The 25,926-nt window shown below is 45.2% G+C and overlaps 1 long non-coding RNA gene across 3 annotated transcripts in view; it reads left to right on the forward strand.

Moving 5' to 3' along the window:
• The first annotated feature begins 448 nt into the window (after positions 1–448).
• LOC134943447 (uncharacterized) overlaps positions 449–25,926 on the forward strand; it is a 31,917-nt gene continuing 6,439 nt past the window's right edge. Inside the window, exons 1-4 of one of the 3 annotated variants that reach the window (XR_010181542.1) lie at positions 449–625; positions 1,787–1,964; positions 3,336–3,372; positions 21,199–21,710. This is a non-coding gene — a long non-coding RNA (uncharacterized LOC134943447). Of the gene's footprint in view, positions 626–1,086; positions 1,965–3,335; positions 3,373–21,198; positions 21,711–25,926 lie in introns of those variants that run through there. The other 2 variants (XR_010181540.1, XR_010181541.1) reach the window with 2 other exon arrangements.

Below are 25,926 nucleotides of genomic sequence, written 5' to 3' on the forward strand. Positions count from 1 at the left end.
TCTGTAGTATCTGGGCTATATAGCTCTCTTGTTGGCCCTGCGTTTGGATCAACTGATCCGCCTGTTAACATCTTTCATGGCATACCTCCAAAATATATATTCACAAACACTAATATTAAAAAGCAACATTGTGGTGATATGCACTATTTCACTATTTCAGCCGAGTATAACTAACTCATTCGGTGTGGTATATTTTTTCGTCATTCATAATGCCAACATATAAAGGTGGGTGATCTTAATTAAATAATCCCTTCAAGACCAGGATAGTTCAATCCGGTGTTCCCATACAATTAACCATGAAACAAGGATTAGATGAGTCCAGTTTTGATAGTGAACTTTTGAGGGTACACAATCAGGGCCGTAACTACCTATGGGCCAGCGGTGCGCCGCACACAGCGCAAATGCGCTGAGGGCGCAGCCGCTGCCATCTCTCTTTGCCGGCACTCACTGAAACGGATGTTACCAGCGGGACTCCCAGCTTCAGTAAGCTGTTTGCAAGGCAGCATCAGGTGGTCGGCGATAGTGCTGCTGTCAGTGCTGTGTGTTCCCGGGGATAGTTATGGTTGTCCCTCACTCCCTCTGCTGGCTGCAGGTCCTGGAGTTCCCCCGCTGATTGGTGCCCAGGGTAAGCTGATATTTGTCCTACTGGGCTCAGTCAGTCAGTGTCAGGCTGATGTGCTCGGGGCTCCGTGGGGAAGAGGCAGGGAGGAGAGAGTGGCGATGTCCTACTGGGCTCAGTCAGTCAGTGTCAGGCTGATGTGCTTGGGGCTCCGTGGGGAAGAGGCAGGGAGGAGAGAGTGGCCATGTGCATGATGCCTGCTGCTGCATGGTGCTATGTATGTATTTATTTATTTATGTATGTATGTACAGAGTACTGTATATGTGTGTATGTAAGTACATTGTCTATGTATATGTACAGACAGTGTATATGTAGGTGTGTACAGTGTGCATGTATGTATGTATGTACAGTGTGTATGTATGTATGTACGTACGTACGTACGTACGTACGTACGTACGTACAGTTTGTATGTTTGTGTGTACAATGTATATCTGTATGTGTGTACAGTGTGTATGTATGTGTGTGTACAGTGTGTATGTATGTACAGAGTACTGTACATGTATGTAAGTACATTGTCTATGTATGTACAGTGTATATGTATGTGTGTACAGTGTGTGTGTATGTACCTATGGATGTACAATGTATATGTATTGTATGTATGTACAGAGTACTGTATATATGTGTATGTAGGTACATTGTCTATGTATGTACAGTGTATATGTATGTGTGTTCATTATGTATATATGTATGTATGTATGTATGTGTTTGTACAGTGTATATGTATGTGTGTACAGTGTATTTGTATGTGTATACAGTATGTACAGTGTATATGTATGTGTGTACAGTGTATTTGTATGTGTATACAGTATGTACAGTGTATATGTATGTGTGTGTATAGTGTTTATGTATGTACAGTGTATATGTATGTGTATATGTGTATGTACATGGTGTATGTGTGTACAGTGTCTGTATGTATGTGTGTACAGTGTGTGTATAGTGTATATGTATGTACAATGTATATGTATGTGTGTATAGTGTATATGTATGTACAGTGTATATGTATGTATGTATGTATGTATGAACAGTGTGTGTATATATGTGTGTACAGCTGGGCCATAGTTGGCTACCCTCCCACCTTCTGCGGGAGACTCAGTTCACGGTGGAGTTTCCCGCTGCCCCATATTTTACATGAATTCCCCCAAATTAAATTGCAACATCCTTAATCAGGATTGCACAAGTGTGAGTCCATATACGACAGGGTGGGTCCTGGACGAGAGGACTGGGCCAGAAGCAAACCCTATCCACGAGCCTGCTGGTTCCCCCACCCACCTCCTGACCAAAAAACATCTGACAAGAGCCGTCAAGAAAGGACCCCTCTGCCCCCATCTAGATCCCTGCTACACTGGTAAGTACTGCTTATCTCCTGCACTTTCCCTACTCTGTGGGTACACGACTGCTTTACCGACCCTCCAGACTTTAATGTGTAAAAGGAGGCTCTCCCTGCCATAATGTGAAAAAGGGGACTCTGCCTGCCGTAATTTGTAGAAGGGGACTATGCCTGCCGTAATGTGTAAAATGGAGCTCTGCCTGCCATAATGTGTAAAATGGAGCTCTGCCTGCCGTAATGTGTAAAATGGAGCTCTGCCTGCCATAATGTGTAAAATGGAGCTCTGCCTGCCGTAATGTGTAAAATGGAGCTCTGCCTGCCGTAATGTGTAAAATGGAGCTCTGCCTACCGTAATGTGTAAAATGGAGCTCTGCCTGCCGTAATGTGTAAAATGGAGCTCTGCCTGCCGTAATGTGTAAAATGGAGCTCTGCCTGCCGTAATGTGTAAAATGGAGCTCTGCCTGCCGTAATGTGTAAAATGGAGCTCTGCCTGCCGTAATGTGTGTAAGTGGTGCTACTGTGCGGCGTAATTTGAATAATGGAGACTACTGTGCAGCGTAATATGAATTGGTATTATTTGTCCACACCCCTATATTTTCTCTAACGTCCTAAGTGGATGCTGGGGACTCCGTAAGGACCATGGGGAATAGCGGCTCCGCAGGAGACTCCCAGTCTCCTGCGGAGCCGCTATTCCCCATGGTCCTTACGGAGTCCCCAGCATCCACTACGGACTACGAGAAATAGAATTATCGGTAAGTAAATTCTTATTTTCTCCAACGTCCTAAGTGGATGCTGGGGACTCCGTAAGGACCATGGGGAATAGCGGCTCCGCAGGAGACTCCCAGTCTCCTGCGGAGCCGCTATTCCCCATGGTCCTTACGGAGTCCCCAGCATCCACTACGGACTACGAGAAATAGAATTATCGGTAAGTAAATTCTTATTTTTTCTGCGCGCCTACTGGCCCTACTTTCAATTTAGTGTGTGGGGGGGGCGCCGATCCTGTTTCTTGCACACAGCGCTAAAATGTCTAGTTACGGCACTGCACAAGGTAGTGACATAATGTCAATTGAATAACTGCTTTGGGAGTGTGCATCCTTCACTGACAGTGAAACTACTCTGGACCATCTAATGATGGACAGATAAGCTTTTATATGTTTTTATTCCTGTACGTTTAATACCTGCTCAAATATTGTGGATTTTTATTTATCTTTTTTAATAAAACTGTGTATTGCTTATGTTAAATTCTTGTGGAGTGTGATATATTGGGAACATTATATAGCCCAGCTACACTCTTACTAGCACAGTCTAAAGAATATATGCAGGTTAAAAACAGTACACACTATTATTGTTATCTTTGCCTTTTTCTTTCTTGTTTCATGTTACCATGAGTTACTGCAGGTCAGATGACCGAAGACTACATTATTGAGTTAAGTGTTTCTGAGTATTCCCAATACACATGTCGAAAAATCTAATTATCATGCAGTAATAGGCGCTGGTTACTTTCATTTAGTCTATATCAATTTGCGTACTGGCTACTAACTACCACTCATGATTCACAGGAGTGCTTTTATACCATCAATTTATCTATATGTGGTGTATAGATATTATATCCATATACGTTAACAGATTGTAAATTATTACCTGTGTGCATACTATTACATTTACCAGATGTATGTAATCTTGTATACCTTTTTAGAACTTGAATGGGTCAGAAAACTTTTATATTAAATCAAATTCTTTATACTGTTGACTATTGTGCGATGGTATATGTTTTATGGTAGCAAACATAATACAAATTTAGTTAACTGATAGCGCCCTCAGATTCTATCTCTTTATCTATATATATATATATATATATATATATATATATAGCAGACTTGGAGAACTGCGGCACTCGTAGTTGATGAAGGAAAAGCACTTTATTGTGTCATATTCAAATTAAAAATGCCAATGGTGGCCAACGTTTCGGTGCCAAGCACCGTTGTCAAGGCTGGCATGCAGAAAAATACAAGTGAATAACGCACATTTAAATACAATTACCAGGCGCGCTTCCAGCCGTCCTGGTAAGTGTATTTAAATGTGTGTTATTCACTTGTTTGATCACTGTGTATCCTGAAGACGGGGGCTTGCACCCCGAAACGTTGATAAAGTCTCACCTGACAGAGTTCACCGCTTTACCTGAGTCTCCAGAGTGCCGCCTCTTCTTTTCGATGCTATAGATACACAGACTGCTCAGTCTGTTTGGGAGGGCACCGGAGCGTGAGCCTTGCTCAAGTAGCCCACGGGGGAGTGCCAGACAATTTGTCCAGTATATATATATATATATATATATCTATGTAAACGTGATAAGAAGCTCTTTTCTAGAAGTTTACTTGTAGTTTAGGCTTAATGGTCCTTTAATGTTTACAACATTCATTTCACAGTAGGTTATATACTTTTATTACACCCAATCTCTGTATTCTGTAAGATCCCAGTGCGAAGGTCTCTTAATGAAGAAGCCATTGTGCACTAATGTCTTCTCACAGAATGACTAACAATTTACTCTTATGATTTTGTTTTTTCAATTGCATACCCTGTAAACTCTCAAGTCATCTTTTTATTCAAGATAGATTTCCTTACAAAATGACAGTCTTTACAGAATATTTACATGCCTCAGTAGCTTTGCCTTGTACATTAAACAATTTTGTGTTTGCACAATATGTTCTCATATATTTGCATAGTTTTTTAGTTAGTAAGAAAAATAAACAGAAGCTCATCAGGTTTAAGCTATGCTAGTTCTCTGTTGTTGCATAGAAAGTTAAACTAGAAAAAAAGATTGCAACTTTCAAACAAAGGAAAACTTTTTTTTCCATGATATGGCTATACTCAGGCATACCACACGTACATACTGCATATCGAGTGGCCGGACCTGCAGTGAGACAAACATCACCTATCAGTGTGTGTTTTCTGTTTTTGTAAAGGTATTTTTATATAATAAGCTAGTACTATGGCCACTTGTTACAACAATATTAACACTGGAAACAGGAGGGGGGTCTGGACTGCAATTTTAAACACTCTAAGCACTAAGAATACTGATAATCAAAACAATTATGATAAAGTATACAATTTTCATGGAGTACAGTTAGGTTCTTAGTACATGTTTAGCCAAAAATGCAGTAGGGAGATAGTGGGGAGTAGCGAGATAGTGCATTAGAGACAAGGAAAGGGTGATAGAGATAGTGGGTGCCAGGGAGAGAGTGGGTGACAGGAAGACAGTGAATGACAGGGAGACACTGGGTGACAGGGAGATAGGAAGAGACATGGAGATAGTGGGTGACATGGAGAGTGTGACATGGAGATAGAGGGTGACTGGGGAGGCAGGGGTGATGGAGACAGTGGGTAGCAGGGAGACAGTGGGTGACTGTGGAGATAGTGGGTGACAAGTAGATAGAGGATGACAGGGAGAGGGTGACGGAGATCATGGGTGTCTGGGGAGTAAGGGTGACAGAGATAGTGGGTGATTGAGATAGTGACAGGAAGATAGTGGATGACAGGGGGAGGGTGACAAGTCAGGGATAGGGTGACAGGGAGATAGAGGGTGACTGGGGAGATAGCATGTGACAAGGAGAAAGCAGATGACAGGGAGAGGATGACAGGGAGATAGTCAGTGACATGGAGATAGTGGGTGACTGGGGAGGCAGTGTATAAAATTAATGAGGTGGCTCCAGGCATTGACATTCATAAGTTTATTTAGAGTACTTTGGGGCTGTGTCCAGGGCTGGGGCCAAATTCAGATCAGAGTAGCTTGGCTTGCTCATCAGTCTGTGAGATGGACTGTGAGATGAGTTGACTCTATCTGCAGGCAGGGCTTGGCTGCTCCTCATATCAGCCTGGCCGTGATTGTCATCCCCGGCAGCACCTCCTTTCTACACAGCAAAAGCCAGCTTGTCCCCAGCCTGCAGTCACTCAGGAGGCAAAGGGGAGAGATGAGAGGTGAGGCCCCCCTGCCCCTCCTCCTGGCCTCTGTCTGGAAAATGTCCACGGGGACCTCTTAGTCACATCACAGAGTCTGTTTGACTCAAAGTAAAGCTGACGGCTGTGGGCCCCTTAATAGCTGTGGGGCCCTAAAGCAGTAAACCAGCTGCACCGCTGCTAGTTCTGCCACTGTACTCCACTGTAAATCCCTTCTCTGAATAGTATACATACTGAAAGTGAAAAGCCTTGTTATTAAAGGTAGATTGTGAAACAAGTCTTTTCACGCCATCATGAATAGAGCTCTTAGCAACATCTGCAGAATCCATAGAAGTGTCACGTTTGGGATATTCTTTTAATAAACTAATCACTGGCTCTTTAAAGTTTGTTCTGTTGTCTTGGCTACAGTATAAATGAGATATTATGCACTCTTATTGCATTGATTACATTGTTACTTTGGGAGGTATCCAATTATCCGTGATCATACGGTTTTGCAATATTTTATCACATTTGCGATAACTCGGTATCCAACTAGCTGCAAAAAGTTTCGCTGAAAAGTCTCCATAGGGTTTATTGAAAATTTCTCTTCACCATCTCTGAGTAGTGCAAAATCCATATTTGAAGGTAAAATGTTGGGATTTGGGTGGTCATTCCGAGTTGTTCGCTCGGTAATTTTCTTTGCATCGCAGCGATTTTCCGCTAATTGCGCATGCGCAATGTTCGCACTGCGACTGCGCCAAGTAAATTTGCTATGAAGATTGGTATTTTACTCACGGCATTACAAGGTTTTTTCTTCGTTCTGGAGATCGGAGTGTGATTGACAGGAAGTGGGTGTTTCTGGGTGGAAACTGGCTGTTTTATGGGAGTGTGTGAAAAACGCTACCGTTTCTGGGAAAAACGCGGGAGTGTCTGGGCGAACGCTGGGTGTGTTTGTGACGTCAAACCAGGAACGACAAGCACTGAACTGATCGCACTGGAAGAGTAAGTCTCAAGCTACTCAGAAACTGCACAGAGAAGTCTTTTCGCAATATTGCGAATCTTTCGTTCGCAATTTTGCTAAGCTAAAGGCCAGTACTCACTGGCCGATGTCAGAGAGATGTGTGCTGAGCGAACCGCTCAGCACACATCTCTCCCGGCGCTCAGCACAGCGCGATCTGTGCTGAGCGTGCGGGGGGAGACGGGGGGGCCGCTCACTTCACCCAGCGGGTGAAGTGAGCGACCCGCTAGATTGGCCTGCATGCAGGCCAATCTAGCAGCAGCGATTGCGATGCGCGGGGCTGCGCATCGCTATCGCTGAGGGGGCTACACACGGAGCGATCGTACTTAAAATCTAAGCAATCTAGTCAGATTGCTTAGATTTTAAGAAGCGATCGCTCCGTGAGTACCCCCCTTAAGATTCACTCCCAGTAGGCGGCGGCTTAGCGTGTGCAATGCTGCTAAAAGCAGCTTGCGAGCGAACAACTCTGAATGAGGGCCTTGGTGCAGAACCCCTGAGATGCCCCTCATCCCTTATGACTAGTTAGGCACTTTGAAGTTTTTAATTATTTTTAATTACCCAATAATGACATGTCATTTTTGAGGTAGAAAAATGCAAAGTGATGGAAATTGGTGTACAACAGGCATGTCAAACTCAAAATCCCAACTGGGCCGAATAATCAAGGTCTAAGTCTTGTGTGGGCCGCAAGAAAAAGAGTCTGATATGTAATAATAATAATAATAATAATAATAATAATAATAATAATAATAATACCATATATCAGTGTGTGCCAGGGGCTGTTATTCACCCTTATACAGTATATCAACACCAGTAGTGCCTGATTCACATAATTACCCCCACGGTGCCAAATAACACACATGCCCCCTTGGTGCCAGATAACACATTTGCCCCCTTGGTGCCAGATAACACATATACCCCCACGGTGCCGGATAACACATATGACCCCTCTGTGCCAGATATCACATATGCCCCCTCGGTGCCAGATATCACATATGCCCCCTCGGTGTCAGATAACACATATGCCCCTTTGGTGTCAGATAACACATATGCCCCCCCAGTGCCAGATAACACATATGTCCCCTCGGTGCTAGATAACACATATGCCCCCACAGTGCCGGATAACACATGTGCCCCCACAGTGCCGGATAACACATGTGCCAGCCCCCTCTAATTTGCCTTCCTCCTTGAGAGCTAACAATTACTTTTCAATGCAGAATCTGCATCGCAGACGACTCCTCCTGCTCTTCAAGGTCAGACGGGCACACAGTGAGGGTATCTCTCCTCTATATAATAACAATACCACATATCAGTGTAAGTTGACAGCTGTGCTATACCCCTTCATATATAACTATGTGGTCCCCTCTCCCCTATATAATAATAATACCATATATAAGTGTGCCAGGGGCTGTTATTCCCCCTTATACAGTATATCACCACCGGCAGTGCCTGATACACATAATTGCCCCCACGGTGCCAAATAACACACATCCCCCTACAGTGCCAGATAACACATATGCCCCCTTGGTGCCAGATAACACATATGCCCCCCTCGGTGCATTTTATATTAAATAAATAAGTACTATTATTACTATATAGGGGAGAGAGGACCGCATTTTTTATATGAGGGTGAATAACAGCTCCTGGCACACACAGAAACTAGTATCTTTCTGAGTGTGCCAGGAGCTGTTATTCCCCTCAGATATATAAAATGCGGGCCTCTCTCCCCTATGTAGTAATAATGCTATTTAATAATTAATAATAATACTACAGGTTGAGTATCCCATATCCAAATATTCCGAAATACGAAATATTCCGAAATACGGACTTTTTTGAGTGAGACTGAGATAGTGAAACCTTCGTTTTCTGATGGCTCAATGTACACAAAATTTGTTTAATACTCAAAGTTATTAAAAATATTGTATTAAATTACCTTCAGGCTGTGTGCATAAGGTGTACAGTATATGAAACATAAATGAATTGTGTTATTGTACACACACTTTGTTTAATGCACAAAGTTATAAAAAATATTGGCTGGGTGTATAAGGTGTATATGTAACATAAATATATTCTGTGCTTAGATTTAGGTCCCCTCAACATAATATCTCATTATGGTATGCAATTATTCCAAAATACGGAAAAATCCGATATCCAAAATTCCTCTGGTCCCAAGCATTTTGGATAAGGGATACTCAACCTGTATTTATATTACTTGTTATTGGCCATATATATTTAGCCCCCAGCAGTGTGCTCACGCTGTTTATTCAGCGCTGCCGCTCTGGTAGAGCAGTGCCGCCTCCTCCGAACACGCTGCGCCTGGCCGCTGGTGTCAGTGTCTCCCTATCTCCTCCGGCGCGGCCCTGTGAGCGGAATCAGGTGCCGTTTTGTGAGCCAATAAAAGCTTGCGGTCCGGCAGCCAATCAAGAGCCGCAGCTGCCGGTCCGCGAGCTCTGATTGGCTCAGGAACCGGCGCCTTCATTAAAATATCAAAATTCCGCTTTAGCCCTACTCAGGTCAGCACGCAGCTCGTGGGCCGCAAAAGTAGGCGGCCGGGGCCGCGAATTTGACACCTATGGTGTACAAGGTATGTAGCAGGTATATTGGGGTGCTTTATGAATGGGACAAGTGATTTTAGGCTTACAGGTGGGAGTAAGCAGTCAGTTTCCACTTTTTGTGAAAGTCCCCTAAAATGACCCAAATATATACTTATACCCATTTTTATGTATCCCAAATTTAATGAGAGCACTTATTTTGCTGGGAAAAAAATGGCTTTCTATCATTTTTTCACATTTAAAAACAAATGCAATTAACAGCAATTTGACCCAATTTAATTACTCCAAATAGTTTTATTATGGCTACCAGTAGACTTCTATAATGTTTTCCTATATTACTTTGGCTTTTTGGGGGTACAGGCAGATTTCCCCATTTTCTCCTATACATATCTCTGGTTTTGCTGACTAGAATTATCGTGTGAATCCCACTATTGCCATTTTAGAATAGGATGGATGCGATAAACGGGAGCATGCAGGCTGCAATAAGCTGATTTTTAGGGAGATAGGTGCGATAACCTTAGCCGCGATCGCGGATCGCAATAGCACGGCTAATTGGATACCCCCCTTTATCTCAGAGTTATTCACACAGCTAGAAAAATACCCCATGTGGTCCTAGAGAATAAACTAGTTTTATTTGTTTCTCTCACCTGAATGTAAAAAAACCCAAAACAATTGGACCCTATGAGGAAGTATAAATTGACTTATGGATGGCACAGTTGTGACTATTCTTATTTATTATTTGTTATTGTTACCTTTTATAGCGACAGCACTTTACAATTGGGAACAAAACAGTACACTCATAGGGGCCCTACACACTGGCCGACCCGCCGCCGAGCTGCCCGACGGCGGATACGGCCGACGAGCGACCCGGCGGCGGGGGGGCAGTGACGGGGGGAGTGAAGTTTCTTCACTCCCCCCGTCACGCGGCTCTATAGAACTGCAGGCAAATATGGATGAGATCGCCCATATTGGCCTGCATGCACAGCCGACGGGGGACCAGCGATGAACGAGCGCGGGACCGCGCATCGTTCATCGCTGGAGCCTCCACACTGAAAGATATGAACGAGTTCTCGTTCATTTATGAACGAGATCGTTCATATCTTTCAAAAAATCGGCCAGTGTGTAGGGCCTAATAGACTTATATATAATGGGTGCAGTGTGTGCAGTGCACACGGGCCCCTTGGTCCAGGCGGGCCCATGCCGCACACCCTGTACCCATATATTCTACTCACCCCTCCGGAGTCCCACAGCGGCGGCCGTGCACTATGGCCACAAATCACAATGAAAATGGTCGCTGCAGCCATTTCTGAGTGATTTGCGCAGTAGACTCTGGCATTATAGCAGAGTCTACTTGCTGCCGGAGAGGAGGGGGCCCGCAATGGAGGCTGCACGCGGGTTCTCTCCTTTCTTAAAATACTCCTGAGTACACTGTACCGCTTTCCATGTCAAATCCTGTTAAGAAACTTTTGCGATGGTGACATCTCTCCCACACTCCTGCATAAACTAGAGATTTCTACTGGGTGAAAAAGCTATTCAGAGTGGCATAGTGGTTAGCATTTCTGTATCACAACACGGAGGGCATGAGCTCAATTCCCAACCAGGGCCCTATCTGCATACGGTCTGTATGATCTCACTGTGGTCCGGTATTTTGTTATACTGCCATAAATAGACTGGTAGTATTGGATTCTGACAAGAAATAAATGAACCCTAGTGTATGCATGCACGTAAGGGGGAATTTTACATTGTCCTGATCAGTGGTGGATTTTACCGCCGTAAAATCTGTCACCCGCAGGGACTGCCTAGTAGTGGCAGTGACATCTCATAGGAAGCGCTCCCTGGAAATCACAGTCAGACAGGCAGTCCAAGGGGTATATGTTTCTTCCCTTGGGACTGTGAGTCCACCTGTGACAGCAGAGACAGTGCTTCCCATGCTATAAAGTCAGCTATATCTGGCTTGTATGTGCTGCAGCTGATGCAGTCCCTAGAAGCCAGCCTGTTTAGCAGCTCCAGAGCTAAGCCCTGCCCCTGACCTAAGCCCCACCTCCTGGTGATGTCAGCATTCAAATACCGGGAGAACAGGTAGTAGAGGGCTGCAGACTCCGTGGCCAGACAGGTAACGAACCTCCGCTGGTCCTGACAACAATTCTCTGAGGGCATGGGTCATTGGGTCGACACAACTTAGACCGACAGTCATTAGGTCGACCACTGAAGGTTGACATGGGCATTAGGTCGACATGGGCATTAGGTCAACATGTACTAGGTCAACAGGTGAAAAGGTCGACATGAGTTTTTAGACTTTTTTTGGTGTTGTTTTCTTCGTAAAGTTACAGGGAACCCCAATTAGTGCACCGCTTCACTCACCATGATTCGGACAAGGTGCATGTAGTCCATGTGGATCGTAAAGTATAAAAAAGTAAAAAAAAAAAATGTGAAAAACTCATGTCGACCTTTTGACCTGTTGACCTAGTACATGCCGACCTAATGCCCATGTCGACCTAGTGCATGTCAACCTTCAGTGGTCAACCTAATGACTGTCGACCTAAGTTGTGTCAACCTAATGACCGTGGTGGTCATTCTGAGTTGATCGCTAGCTGCATTCGTTCGCTGTGCAGCGATGAGGCAAAAAAAGGTACTTCTGCGTATGTGGCGCAATGCGCACGCACGTCGTACTGTTGCAACGAACGATGTAGTTTCACACAGGGTCTAGCGAAGCTTTTCAGTCGCACTGGTGGACGCAGAGTGATTGACATGAAGTGGGCGTTTCTGGGTGTCAACTGACCGTTTTCAGGGAGTGTTCAGAAAAACGCAGGCGTGCCAGGAAAAACGCAGGCGTGGCTGGGTGAACGCAGAGCGTGTTCGTGACGTCAAAACAGGAACTGAATAGTCTGAAGTGATCGCAAGCGCTGAGTAGGTATTGATCTACTCTAAAACTGCACAAAGAAAGTTTGCCGCCACTCTGTGATACTTTCGTTTGCACTTCTGCTAAACTAAAATACACTCCCAGTGGGAGGCGGCTTAGCATTTGCACGGCTGCTAAAAACTGCTAGCGAGCGAACAACTCGGAATGATCACCCGTATCCCTTCTCTGATCAGCACTGTGTAAAATTGTAGTGCTACAGTATATAAAATAAACTACAGTATAACAATATTCCAAAATATATTGAAAGTAAAACAAAAATAAATATGTCTGTAATGTTGCCTGTTAAAAAAAGACAACTACTTTATTTTTAATCTCTTTCGGTTCATGGAAAATGGAAAATAAATTGCTGTCGCTAATGTACAATGTTAACTGGCACAACACACAATATTTCCTGCCAAGTTTACTTTAAGTATTTCAAGGATGAAAACAGAATAGCGATTTGCTAAATATGCATTTATTTTGTAGCATTTGTAGTTTTTGAACAGTTGTCTCTGAAATGTGCTTTAGAATATCTGGCATGGGGTTATGAAATGAGATCTTCTACCCTGGATATGTTCACAGTAAATCAATATATAAAACAAACTAGAAGTCAGAATACTTCTTTGTTTATGGACAAATGAATAGATGTTTGCTATGTGATGTTTGTCTTTCAAATATGTTTGGTTTTGAACATCAGCAGAGAACTTTGATGATTAATCTCTAAAGCCCCTTGTGAGCCTAGTCAGCACTACAGCTGTTTATCTAATTAATAACCCTCAGCGGCACCAGTAACTTGCACACTTTAAACCAGCTGAATGACAATCACTTGCTTTTACCAATTACTGGATATTTTATTTTGATCAATAACGTATTTCATTATGAATATATTGTTATCAGTTTATTACAATGGCTTATCTGAGCCTGGGACTATCAATAACCCCTTTATGACCTTACAATCACCAGTTGCACTTTGCAATAAGTTATCTACACCACAGGTTCTCAAACTCGGTCCTCAGGACCCCACACAGTGCATGTTTTGCAGGTAACCCAACAGCAGCACAGGTGTATTAATTTTTCACTGACGCATTTTAAAAGGTTCACAGGTGGAGTTAATTTTTTCAGTTGGGATTCTGTGAGGAGACCTGCAAAACATGGACCGTGTGGGGTCCTGAGGACCGAGTTTGAGAACCTGTGATCTACACTATTCCCATCAATCACCAATCTTACCAGCTACCATGTTATGGGGAACATTAATGGTGTAATGATAGGAAAGTGACAGGATGAATTCTTCCCCTATACCAGGCATGTCGGAACTGCAGCCCTCCAGCTGTTGTGAAACTACAAATCCCAGCATGCCATACTTGCCTACCTGACCCTCTCCATGAGGGAGATAATGCTCTGTTCCTGGACTTTTCTGGTAATGTATGATTGCCATCACCTGTGGTGAAACACCTTTCTTATCAATTAACTAGCTCACCACAGGTGATGGCAATCATACATTACCAGGAAAGTCCAGGAACAGAGCATTTTCTCCCTCATGGAGAGGGTCAGGTAGGCAAGTATGCAGCATGCCCTGACACAGTTTTGCTGTCAGAGAATGCTAAAGCTGTGTCAGGGCACGCTGGGATGTGTAGTTTCTCAACAGCTGGAGGGCCGCAGTTTTGACATGCCTGTCCTATACCATCATGTCAATCACTGGACTGTATTTAAGACATGCAGACTGCGTAATATAAACCCCTGTTTGATGGCACCATCAGGGCCAGATTAAGCCTTGGGGTTGCCCGGGGCTCTTAAGACAGGGGGGCTCTGATGGAAGGTGGGGGGGGGGGGGGTGTATATTAAATTCTGCATACATCCCAACATGTCCCATTCCTGGAGGGAAGAAATACTCTCTACCTGGACTTCCCACTTAATATATGATTGGCGTCATCAGTGTTGAACTATTTAATTGATAAGAAAGGTACTTCAACACAGGTGATTGCAATCGTGAATTAAAAAGGAAGTCCAGATGGAGAACATTTTGTCCCTCCTGGAATGGGTCATGGTGGGAGGTATAGATTATGTATATTAAATTTAAACCAATGGTGTATATTAGTTTTAACTAATAGTTTAATAATGCCTGGGTACTGTTTATAGCTCCACCTGATTTGAAAGAAAACTATTTTATAAACTTTCTTGTAGTTGAACAAAGACAACTTAACCCTAAAATACACGTAGAAATTATTTTTTTTTTATCTTGTCACATGCAAGAATAGCAGCAGCCTCTGTACTACTTACACACTGGGACAGGACTCAGGAGGGCTCTGTGTGTGTGTCTCTCTAGACCTAAATGGTTTAGTTGCATAATGGTTTACACAGGACTCAGACACCCCTGTGCCACTGGTCAGAAATCTTTGTCGGTAGCTCAAGAAACATGATATTCGTGTGTCTCTGCCTGCACTGCATACTGTCCTGCTCGCATTCTGGCTGCTGGTTCTGCTGCTGCTTAAGAGGGAAAGCTAGCGATGTCAGTGTGCTCTGGCCGGGGGGGCGGCATACAGTATGCCCTCTCTGTCACCTCCCATCCCCGGGAGGTGACGCCAGTTTCGGTTTCGTGACCACGGGCTGCCTGGGGGGGGGGGGTCTGGGTGAGCCGTTCTGGATGGCACGGGGTGGCGGGATGTGGTAAGAATCCCATAGGCTTCTATAGGGTATAGCCTTAAAAAGATGGCAATACCCGCTGCATCGATAATCTGGCGGCCGGCGGTTCGTATATATGAAAATACAATAAAAACCCCCAAAACCGTTCCCTTTAGTACATCCCGCCTTTATTGTTTTCTGTCACTGTTGCCATAGTAAATGCCACAGATTCCAGACAAGTACCGATGGAGCCACGGGTAAGATTCAAACACTTGTCTTTCCAGGCGCCCAAGACAGTACAGGGCGCCGCAGCTCGACTCCGCCGGAACCTGGCCGCACGGAGCTCGCAGCTGCCAGTTACTGACAGCTGCGAGCCTTAGCAGCGTCAGCTCTCTCCCTCCTCTCCTCCACCCCTCCGTGCTCCGTGATGCACGGGCATCTGACGTCATGACATCAGTCGCCAGACAGGTGGAGACGCGGCCAGACTCCACAGGACTGCGAAGATGCAGCAGCAGCAATGGCAAGCAGGAGCGGGGCAGGTGAGTATTTTTTTTTTCTTTAGTGTGTGTAAGCGGCGCTACCAGGGGGCACAAACCAGGGGGCACAACTACTGGGGGCAAATCTACAGGGGGCACTACTACTCGGGGCAAATCTACTGAGGGCACAACTACTGGGGCCAAATCTACAGGGGGCACAACTACTGGGGCAAATCTACTGAGGGTACAGCTACAGGGGCACAACTACAGGGGGAAAATCTATAGGGGGCACAGCTACAGGGGCACAGCTACTGGGGGCAAATCTACAGGGGGCACAACTACTGGGGGCAAATCAACAGGGGGCACAACTACTGAGGGCACAACTACAAGGGGCACAACTACAGGGGGCACAACTACTGGGGGCAAATCTACAGGGAGCAATTATACAAGGGGCTCAGCTACAGGGGCACAACTACTGGGGGCAAATCTACAGGGGCACAGCTACAGGGGGCAAATCTACTGAGGGCACAAATACAGGGGCAAATCTACATCTGGCACAGCTACAGGGGCCACAACTACTGGGTCCGTAACTACAGGGGGCATGTCCCTTCCCTATGAAGTCACGCTCCTTCTTTTTTGCCACGCGCCTTAGGCACGCACTGTGTTTGACCTAAGGGTGTGTGTGTGGGGGGCACCAAAGGAAACTTTCACCCTGGGTGCCACAAGGTCTAGAACCGGCCCAGGTGGCCAAGCCCCCAATTCAGTACAGGGGAAGGTGGCGCCGAAACATACCTTGTTTCAGGCACCATGACACCTTGCTACACCTCTGAGTACGGTGTGTCGGCACATACGTTAATCAGAGTGCAGAAGCAACATAATTATGTCTGTGAGAAGTATGCATAAAAGAGCTACAGCCATACTGGGATTTATCAATCTTAGGGGGGTATTCAATTAGCCCGACAATTTTGGAGCTATCGAATTCACCCCCTGCATATTCAATTGCGGGCCCTTTTTGCCTGCTTTTAAGGCATTTTTGACAATGCCTTTTCACTTATTTTTTTTATTTTAGCAAAAAGGCATTGGCAAAAATGCCTCAATATCGGTAAAAAACAACCTGCATTTTCGCAGGTGCGGGTACATAAACACGTAGATTTGACGATCCAAATGTTTTTTGCTCCTGCTGAATTTTTTACCTAGGTGACTAAACGGCCCTGCTATTGAATAGGGAGAACCCCCATTCACCCTAAAAAAAAGCATAAAGTGCATTTTTTTTCGCCTAAGCGGAAAAAAACGGCCCTAATTGAATGCAGATAATTAAAGGTGCAGATAATTATACCACATAAAACTTTGCTATGGAAATGCAAATAATGCATGAAGGTTGTGGAAAGCAACAGTTGCTCCTGGTGACAATCCAAACCCAGATGATGTGGATAAAGTCATGGGCTCAGTTGGCTTAAGTGTAGAGCAACACATGTTCTCTATCATACAGTACATGGGAAAGGGTCAGAAAAGATATGAGAAGAGAATTACAAAAATGTATCTGAGACATGTATTATACAACACTAAGTAATGTGAGTGCAGCAGCATGAGTAGATACATAAACAAAATTATGTCAGTTTCTTAGTAAACTATTGTCTGTAGGAATGCAGGTGGAGATGAAGAGATCGCTACAGCGATGCTACAAAACACTTGATTTTCTAGTGGCATTGGAAGCAAACACATCAAACTAAGGACCTCATTCAGTAAGAATTGCAAATTAGCAATGGCCACCCATCGCAGGGCAAGGCCACCCAGCATGCTACCTGCCGCCTTTCCCTGTGACCACGCTGAAATTGCAGTCACATTTGTTGATGCCTCCTGCCAGCGCAGCCTGGCTGAGACAGAAGGAGGGCCACCGCCATCTTTGTGATCACGCCCACACCATGGCCCCCATTCATCTGCAGCTGCCTCTATTTCTAGGAAATGGAGCATTGCTGCCCCCCTCCCACACCGTGAACAGGCAGAGGCGTTCGCATTTACTGCGGGGCACCCACAGAAAATGTGGGCAAATGCGCAGGATGGGTCCTGCGCATGCACCCGCATCATCTTAGTAGTTTTTGAGGTTGGATCGCTAGTTGCGATCCAAACTGAATGAGGGCCTAAAGACACAGTTAAAGCAAAGCTACTGCAGTTCCAAGAACACGTGTCATGTGAATCAAATGCTGAGAGTACGTACTACATTACACAAACAGAGTGAGAAACTAAGAAAATTCATGCTACATATGTTACATATGTCACAAGACAGGTCACAAATCATTTGAGTGCAAGCAAAAGAATGTGAATATACAGCATGAGAAATGCAATAGTAAAGATGATTCGGCCCTGAGTGTCAAAAATAAATCGATTTAGGAGCAACAAGGCATTTCAGCAGCAATGAGAAGTGGTTCACCACATTAGCTAAATGTGATCCTATCACAATCAAAGGAACTGGGAAAGAAGCACTTACAGCTACAACAACGATTAAATGTACCAAGCTTGATACAAGTTCACTTGAAGATTGGGACTAAAACTAAAGTCACAGAAATCCAGGATGTGCTTTATGTACCAGAAATGAGGACACATCTTATAGCCATCAGTGTTCTAGAGCAATGAGACCACAGAGTTCATCTTGCTAAAGGGAAGTGCATTGTATGAAACAGAAAAAGGACAGTAATAGCTACAGGTACTCACTGTCATCAATTAGAAGTCCTTGACACCCAGCACCAGCAGTGACTCCTAGCTGCCTGTGGTAGGGGGCTGCCGCCAGGGCCGGTTCTAGCCCTTGTGGCACCCCGGGCGAAAATAGGGGTGTGGCTTCATAACGGGGCGTGGTCAACGTGCCTCCAATAGTACTGCACCCGTTTGTGCCCCCATTAGTATTGCCCCGTTTGTGCCCCCAGTTGTATTGCCCCAGTTTGTGCCCCCAGTAGTATTGCCCCCTTTTGTGTGGCTTTTAAAAATAAAAAAAAATAATACTTACCATCCCCGTTCCAGATTCCCGACCGCTGCTGCCCGCTGCCCTCTGTCTCCGTCTCTGGCCGCTGGTGCCGCTCCTCTGATCTATGGGAGAGACGTCATGACATCTCTCCCATAGAAACGCATAGACACTAGAGGTCAATCATGACCCCTAGTGTCTATGTGCCGTTCCACAATGCCGTGCGGTGCATCGCGCACCGCACAGCAGTACCGGCACGGGTGGAGGTGGGGGCACCACTAGTAGCGGATCTGGCGGCGGCGCCCTCCGGATGGCGGCACCCTCCGGAAGGTGGCACCCCGGGCAAAAGTACTGTGTGCCCGTACCATGGTCCGCTACTGGCAGCTGCTACCCGTTCCTGCCCATATAGGAGAAGACGGCATATAGACTGCACATGTGCAAAATACCAGCTTCTATGGACTGCTTTGGCTGCAACCCATAGAAGCCAGATTGAGCAATGCCCCGTTTTCATCACTGAGGGGGCATGCCTGGCGCAAGGGGCGGATTGGGCCACTGGGTTAGTTTCCGGTGAGACGGTTCCATAGACAGCTCAGTTGGGCCGCTCATACTGCTGGCTGGGTGGCAGGCAGCCGCACACTTTCTGGGTGCCGCTAGCTGTAAGCTGTAGATGCTGTAGTGTAGCTCCTGTGGTTACTGGGAGGGCAGTCGGGGACTCAGCAGGGGGTGGGGCTACATAGGCTCAGCAGGGGGAAGAGCTGCACAGGCTCTGGCTCAGCATTGGGAGGGAGATGTGGCTGCAGATCCAGGGGCCGGCCCAGCTCCGAGACTGCAATGATAATGCCCGATTTTATCCGATAAATCAGATGAAAAGTGAAAAATCGGATGTGTCAACCAATTTAGTAATAATCACTCTGTCCACCAATGTATACAATGTCCACCAATGTATAATTACACTGTCCACCAATAATCACACTGAGAGGGGCTGATTTATGTTTTTGCTGGTGGGTGCTCAAGCATGTGACACTTGCCAGCGAGGGGGCATGGCCTCGCTAAAATGGGCATGGTCTTGCTAAATGGGTGTGGTCTTGCAGGAAAAGACTATCTTACACCCCAGTTTTTGACCCTGCACCAACAGACCTCAGCCACCACAAGGAAAATAATTAATTCTACCATATTATGCCCCACACAGTAATGCCCCTTGCACCATATTATGCCATACACCGCAATGAAGCATTATGCCCTACAGTAAAGCTTCTAATGACTTTTAAATTACTTGCTCATTGCCAAGGGTTTCACGTGCTGGGTGTTATGCTTATTGCCAGGGGTTTCATGCGCTTGGTGTCATGCTCGTTGCCAGGGGTTTCATGGGCTGGGTGTCATGCTCGTTGCCAGGGGTTTCATGGGCTGGGTGTCTTGCTCATTGCCATGGGTTTCATGCACTTGGTGTCATGCTCGTTGCCAGGGGTTTCATGCTCTGGGTGTCTTGCTCATTGCCAGGGGTTTCATGCTCTGGGATCCATGGTTGTTTACAATGCTGCCACAGTTACCCAGCTACATATCATTTTACAACCTGTCTCATCTACGGTTACCCAGCTGTCTCCTCTCACAGCAGCCTGTCTCTATCTGCCTGATGTGTCTTCCTCTTATTAATGTGCTGTGATGAGGACATTGCAGCATCAGAGGGACCTGTATAACCGGGGCCACCGGCGTGTCTTCAGAGGAAATGACTGAAGTGAATCATCCACTTGCTGGGAGGGTTTTAATTATTGTCCTCTGCACTATAGAGCGATCCCATAGTGCAGAACACAGCAGCAGTAGCAGCGATGTCTTTCCATTCTATTCTGCAGCACAAGCTGGCACTTCCCTCTAGGCTGCTGCTCAGCAAAGCCTAAGAGAGAGGTGCACCACCCCAGTACCCCTCACCTCTGGCCGGCATGAAGGGGACTGCCATGGACAAGGTGGACCAGTCATGCTCCTGGCCATCCGTCTGGAGGCAATTGGAGAGGGGGCACAGGGCGTGGCTGTTAGGTTGCCAAGGCAACCTATGGGTGAGACGCCGGGAGCACCTATCGGACCTCCGATCTACCTGGAGGGCCCTTAATCCAGCTCTGACCCTTGAGACCTGGCGGGGGCTAAGCGGCCGCGGCAGGCATGGATTGTGTGCACACGCCTGTGGGTGCTCATCAGTTTTCGTGGGTGCTTAGACCTGGGAGCACCCACGGAATCGGTGCCTATGATCACACTGTCCACCAATGTAGTAATAATCACACTGTCCACCAATGTATACAGTGTCCACCAATGTATAACCACACTGTCCACCGATGTATACACTGTCCACCAATGTACAATTACACTGCCCACCAATGTATACACTGTCCACCAATGTATACACTGTTCACCAATGTATAATCACACTGCCCACCAATGTATACACTGTCCACCAATGTATTAATAATCACACTGTACCCCAATGCTGTATAATGTGTTTCTGTGGCCCCAAAGTGAATTTAACCCCCTTATGGCTATGAGTTTTCCCCACCACTGTACCATGTGTTTCTGTGGCCTCAAAGTGAATTTAACCCCCTTATGGGTATGAGTTTTCCCCGCCACTGTACCCCAATGCTGTACTATTGATGTTTGCTTAATGAGGAAACTTTTTTCAAAAAAACAGCTTTATTTTAAAAACATATATTATCCAAATTTAACCATATATGAAAACATTTCTAAAGTATATTTTTAACCTTACGTAAAACCATTTTGAAACAGAAAATATATAACCATTTTTGTTCAACTTTTTTTTCCTTATAGATATGTTTCTGGATAAAGACATAGATTTTGTCACCGGCCTCCTTGACATGTACCATAGCCATGAATGTCTATGGAAGGTGAAAGCGAAGGGGTACTCAGACAAGATGCAGCGGAATGCAGCCTTGGAGTAACTAGTGGATTTCAGCCGGCCCTTTTACTCCATTACAGACAAGGACTGGGTTAAGAAAAAAATCCAAAACCTGAGGACTGTGGGGGACATTCCGACCCATTCGCACGCAGCAGTTTATCACTGCGGTGCGAACGGGTGCGGATTGCGTATGCACGGCGGCCGCAGTGTGCGATGTTGCGGGTTACGTCGCGGCTGCCTATGGAAGCTGTCGCAGAGCCGACCGCAAAGAAGATTGACAGGAAGAAGGCGTTCCAGGGTGGATACGGACCATTTGGAGCCGTTTTCGGGGAGTCGCGAGTAAAACACCAGCGTGTCCAGGAGAGCAGAGGGCAGATGTCTGACGTCAAAGCCGGCCCCAGCATTGCTGGATCCATTGCACAGGGTAAGTAGGTATAGGCCTAGTCTAGTTTTGTTTGAAATTTTTTTACCTTAGCAGGGCTGCACAAGCGATCGCAGCCCTGCGAAGCTAAAATACACCCCCCCATAGGCGTGTACTAGTTGATCGCAGCAGCAGCAAAAAAATGCTGGCTGCGATCAACTCAGAATGACAACCTGTGTTCCTGAAAGAACACAAAAAGATGGAACAGTCCAAAAGGTCTGGAGCTGGTTCCACCCAGGTTTACAAGCTCTCACTCTGGTACAACCCCTTACTGGAGTTTTTTTTAGACCAGGAGCCTACCCATCAGGTTTCTCCTCCCTCCCTCCCTAGGACTGCAACACCACAGCCTGAAGAGGGTGAAACATCTCTGGTATATCTTCATTTTATTTTTTTTAAAGTTCCTCAACATAATATTCATAATGTTCTCGTGGCGTGCAAATGCCTCATCAGCCACGTAAACAAAAAACAAATTGAGGCCCTGCTTGGTTTCCTCCCTATATGGCAAATTCAGGGTTTTTGCGGCGAGCCTCTTGTAGAAGGTGGTATTCTTCAGCGAGCCCCCGTCTGATGCACGTCCGTTTTTGCCAACGTCAATGAAGATAAATTCATAATTGGCATTCACCACTGCCATCAGCATGATGCTGAAATACCCTTTATAATTATAATAAAGGGATCCGCTGTTGGAAGGAGGGTTGATGCGGAGGTGCTTGCCATCTATTGCTCCCCCGCAGTTAGGGAAATGCCAGGTGGTGGCACACTCCTCTGCCAAGGCTTGCCATTCAGATGTGCTTGCAGGGAGCTCTAAAAAAAAGAAAACAAATATTAAAACACTAGGTGATTCATCGCGCCCTGCGGGCGCTCTTCACACCGTCGTAAGGGGCTACGCCCCCGTAACCCCTATATAAAGGTTAAGGTGTAGAATAGTAGTTGTCAAATGTATTGTGGTGGACTGTTGGTTTTGATGTTGGTTAAATGTTGTTTGGCAAAAGGGAAATGTGATGGTGAATGGTGTGTAGGGGGTTGTGAGTGTGTGTAGGATACGATGTAGAGAATTAGGATGGGAATGAAATGTAAATGAAAACGCTTTGAGTCGGTAAAGTATGTGAAGGCATGTTTTACATTGGAAACACTTGATTGAAAACAACATTTTTTGTAAAGTGACGGTCGTCACCCAGGAGCTGTCCTTGTTGGTCAGTTGGTGTAATGTCTAGTTTGACGTGATGTTCGTTGCGAGAGCGTGATAATGCAACATACAGTTGTCCATGTGAGAAAACTGTTGTTTGAAGAAGAATGCCAACGTGATCAAAAGTTTGTCCTTGAGATTTGTTTATGGTGATTGCGTATGCGGGAATGACGGGAAACTGCCTACGGTGTAGGATAAATGGTAATGTCGTATCATTGCCAGCTAAATCAATTCGTGGAATAAATACAACGTCGCCTCTGTTGCACTCTGATAGAATTCTGCACGTTATGAAGTGATGTTCTAGTTTTTCGACAATTAGGCGTGTTCCGTTACATAATCCCTTCAGTGCGTTAAGGTTGCGTAAAAGCATTATAATAACGCCTTTTTTTAAGAGGCATTCCTGAAGGTGTTTGGCTGTGGAGAAATTCAATGGGTAAGTTTAAAGTATCGTTTGGATCTTCAGTGACAACAGAATCCGCACTGTAATAAATGGTGCCATGTTCTCCTAGTAAATCAATAATCTTGCGGTTAATGTCGAGAGTGTGAGCGTTTGTGGGTGCAATAATGACTCGTTTTGCTAGGTCCTCCTCTGACATATGGCTTGCATTTTTAAAAATGGTTTCTATTAGATCGTCTGTTGTGACCATATGTTGTGGTATTAGAATGGTGGTATTGTCGGTGAAATTGGATATTGGTGTTGAGTTCCCAATCCCATACCAACTTGTAGAAGCCATTTATTGTGTTCAACTTGTCCTTCGGTGCGCATGTTGGTAGTAAGAGTGAGATGAGTGAAATGTTTCCACAGGTGACTTGCTTTAATGCAGCATTCTAGAATATCGGTTTGGGTTCCTCGGGCAACAACAGGAAGTGTTTGTCGAAAATCTCCTCCCAAAATGATGATTTTGTTTCCAAATGGTGTGTTGATGTTCATGATGTCACGCAGGAGTGTGTCAATACAGCGTAATCCATGTTTTGGAAGCATAGTAATTTCGTCAATTATGATGAGGGTTGATTTACGTAATACATCAGCTTCTGGTGAAGTTAGGCGCAGTGAAGAAACAGAGGTATCAAGAAGTGGGACAGGAAGTTTAAAGCCACTGTGAACAGTGCGTCCTCCTTTGAGTAAGGTAGCTGCAATGCCAGTGGTTGCAAATGGCAATACAATTTGTCCGTTTCCTCGTATGTATGCTATGAGTGTGGTGTACAGGAATGTTTTACCTGAGCCCCCGGGCCCATCCAGATAAAAACAATGGTTGGTAACATGGCTGTTATCCGCTGCCATGATAATTGTGTTGAATGCATGTAACTGCTGGTTGTTGAGCATTGCTATGAGTCTCTGAGCTTCGTGTGCTTCCTCAATGAGATTATATTTTTGTTGTGCTGGTGCATTTCCAGTAGGAGTTGGCAAGCCAAGCACAGAACAGGATAATCCATGTTGTTGAAGGATTGTGTTGATGTCATGTAGTGCGTTGTTTTGGGCAATGTTTTCAGAATTGTGTTGCATTAAGTCAACAGTCAGATCAATTATGTGATTTTCCCACAATCTGAGTGGTTGAGCAGGCTGACAAAAGCAGCAGATGTATGCGAACATTTCCCTTAACTGTTTAGCCATAAGGTAAGTGGCTGCATCGTTTAAACAGTGATGCCATTCGTCATCGGATGCAAGTAGTCCTTGTGCAAAAGCTGCTGTTTTAAAGGTTTCACACACAACATTATTGACTGTGCGCAATGCCTGGAAACTGATTGCACCGGGAACATGTAGAAGTAAAATGCGTAGGTAGAAGCGTTCTTCATTTTTCACATTGACGGTGTACATTCTGGCAACAATGTTATCACCTCCTCGTTTTCTGTTTTCCCAATTACCACGTGTATAAACGTAGTAATGTGGTATTTCTGTGTACAGCCATCGGTGTGCATGTAGATCATGTTCATTTAGTGCAAACCAAGATTCTAGTTTTGTTCTGCCTGTTCGGGCTGCAAGGAGGGCTTCTTCCTCATGACCGTGTTCAACGATGATTGTTTGCTGGTGAGGTAGATGTACTGGAAGTCTTATTACAGTGTGTGAGCGATCGTGCATGACATATTCTCTTAATCGCCAAATAGCTTCTGGAGGGCTTACATAGCGGCAGTCAATGAAATTTTGTATTTCATTGTATTGTTGCTCTGGCTGACCATTTGGTGTTATGACCACATTTGCACAATCAAAGCCCTTAAAAATGTACTTGTAGATGTACTTGATAGCGTACAGTGAAGTGCACACTTCCACGTTTATGTGTGCGTTGTACTTTAGGGCTAAGTATGGATTGTATGGTACCACATTTTGATTAGACATAAGTACGCCCCGAACCTCTACTGTTTCTGTAGGGCGACGTCGGTATACAGGATATGTATTACGGTGTATGAGGGTGTTGTCATTAAAATCTTTTGGGAATTGCTTGGTACATTTGCCATTTTGCATACAGGGTGCGCGTGGATAGTTTGTGCCGCATGGACCATGTAGCATGCAGCGGGTTATGATTTGCCGCAAAAGTAGATGTCCCACATGGGGTATTTCTGCAGAAACAATTTTATCAATTTTTTCAGCAGTGGTAAATTTGTCCTCTGCTCTCAGTGCAAGCAGTATGTGAGCGTGTGGAAGGCCTCTTTTCTGAAACTCAATGGTATAGACAAAGGCTTGTGCCTGTCCAAAAAGGCTATGTTTGGTTAGGTCATCAATGAGTGCATCGAGTTTAATTTTGAACACGCGTGCAACTAAGTCAGGTCTATCTGAAGTGTGTTCGCCTGGCCTTAAGTTGTCAATTATTTTGGGCCAAGTTGGATTAGCGGTGAAAGTAACAAAAACATCTGGAGCTCCCCATTTTGCAAAAATGGACATGGCGTCACAGCAACGTTCGCGCATATGTCTTGGTGAACCTTCAAAGGTAGATGGTAGAATGATGGGAACCCCAGCGGCAATGTGATTATGGTCTGCCATGTTTGCAACGTGGTCAGCTAATTCCTGATACTGTTCTGCTCGCAAGCGTTTTTGATTGTGTC

This window comes from Pseudophryne corroboree, chromosome 7 (assembly GCF_028390025.1).
Source record: "Pseudophryne corroboree isolate aPseCor3 chromosome 7, aPseCor3.hap2, whole genome shotgun sequence".
NCBI lineage: Eukaryota > Metazoa > Chordata > Amphibia > Anura > Myobatrachidae > Pseudophryne > Pseudophryne corroboree.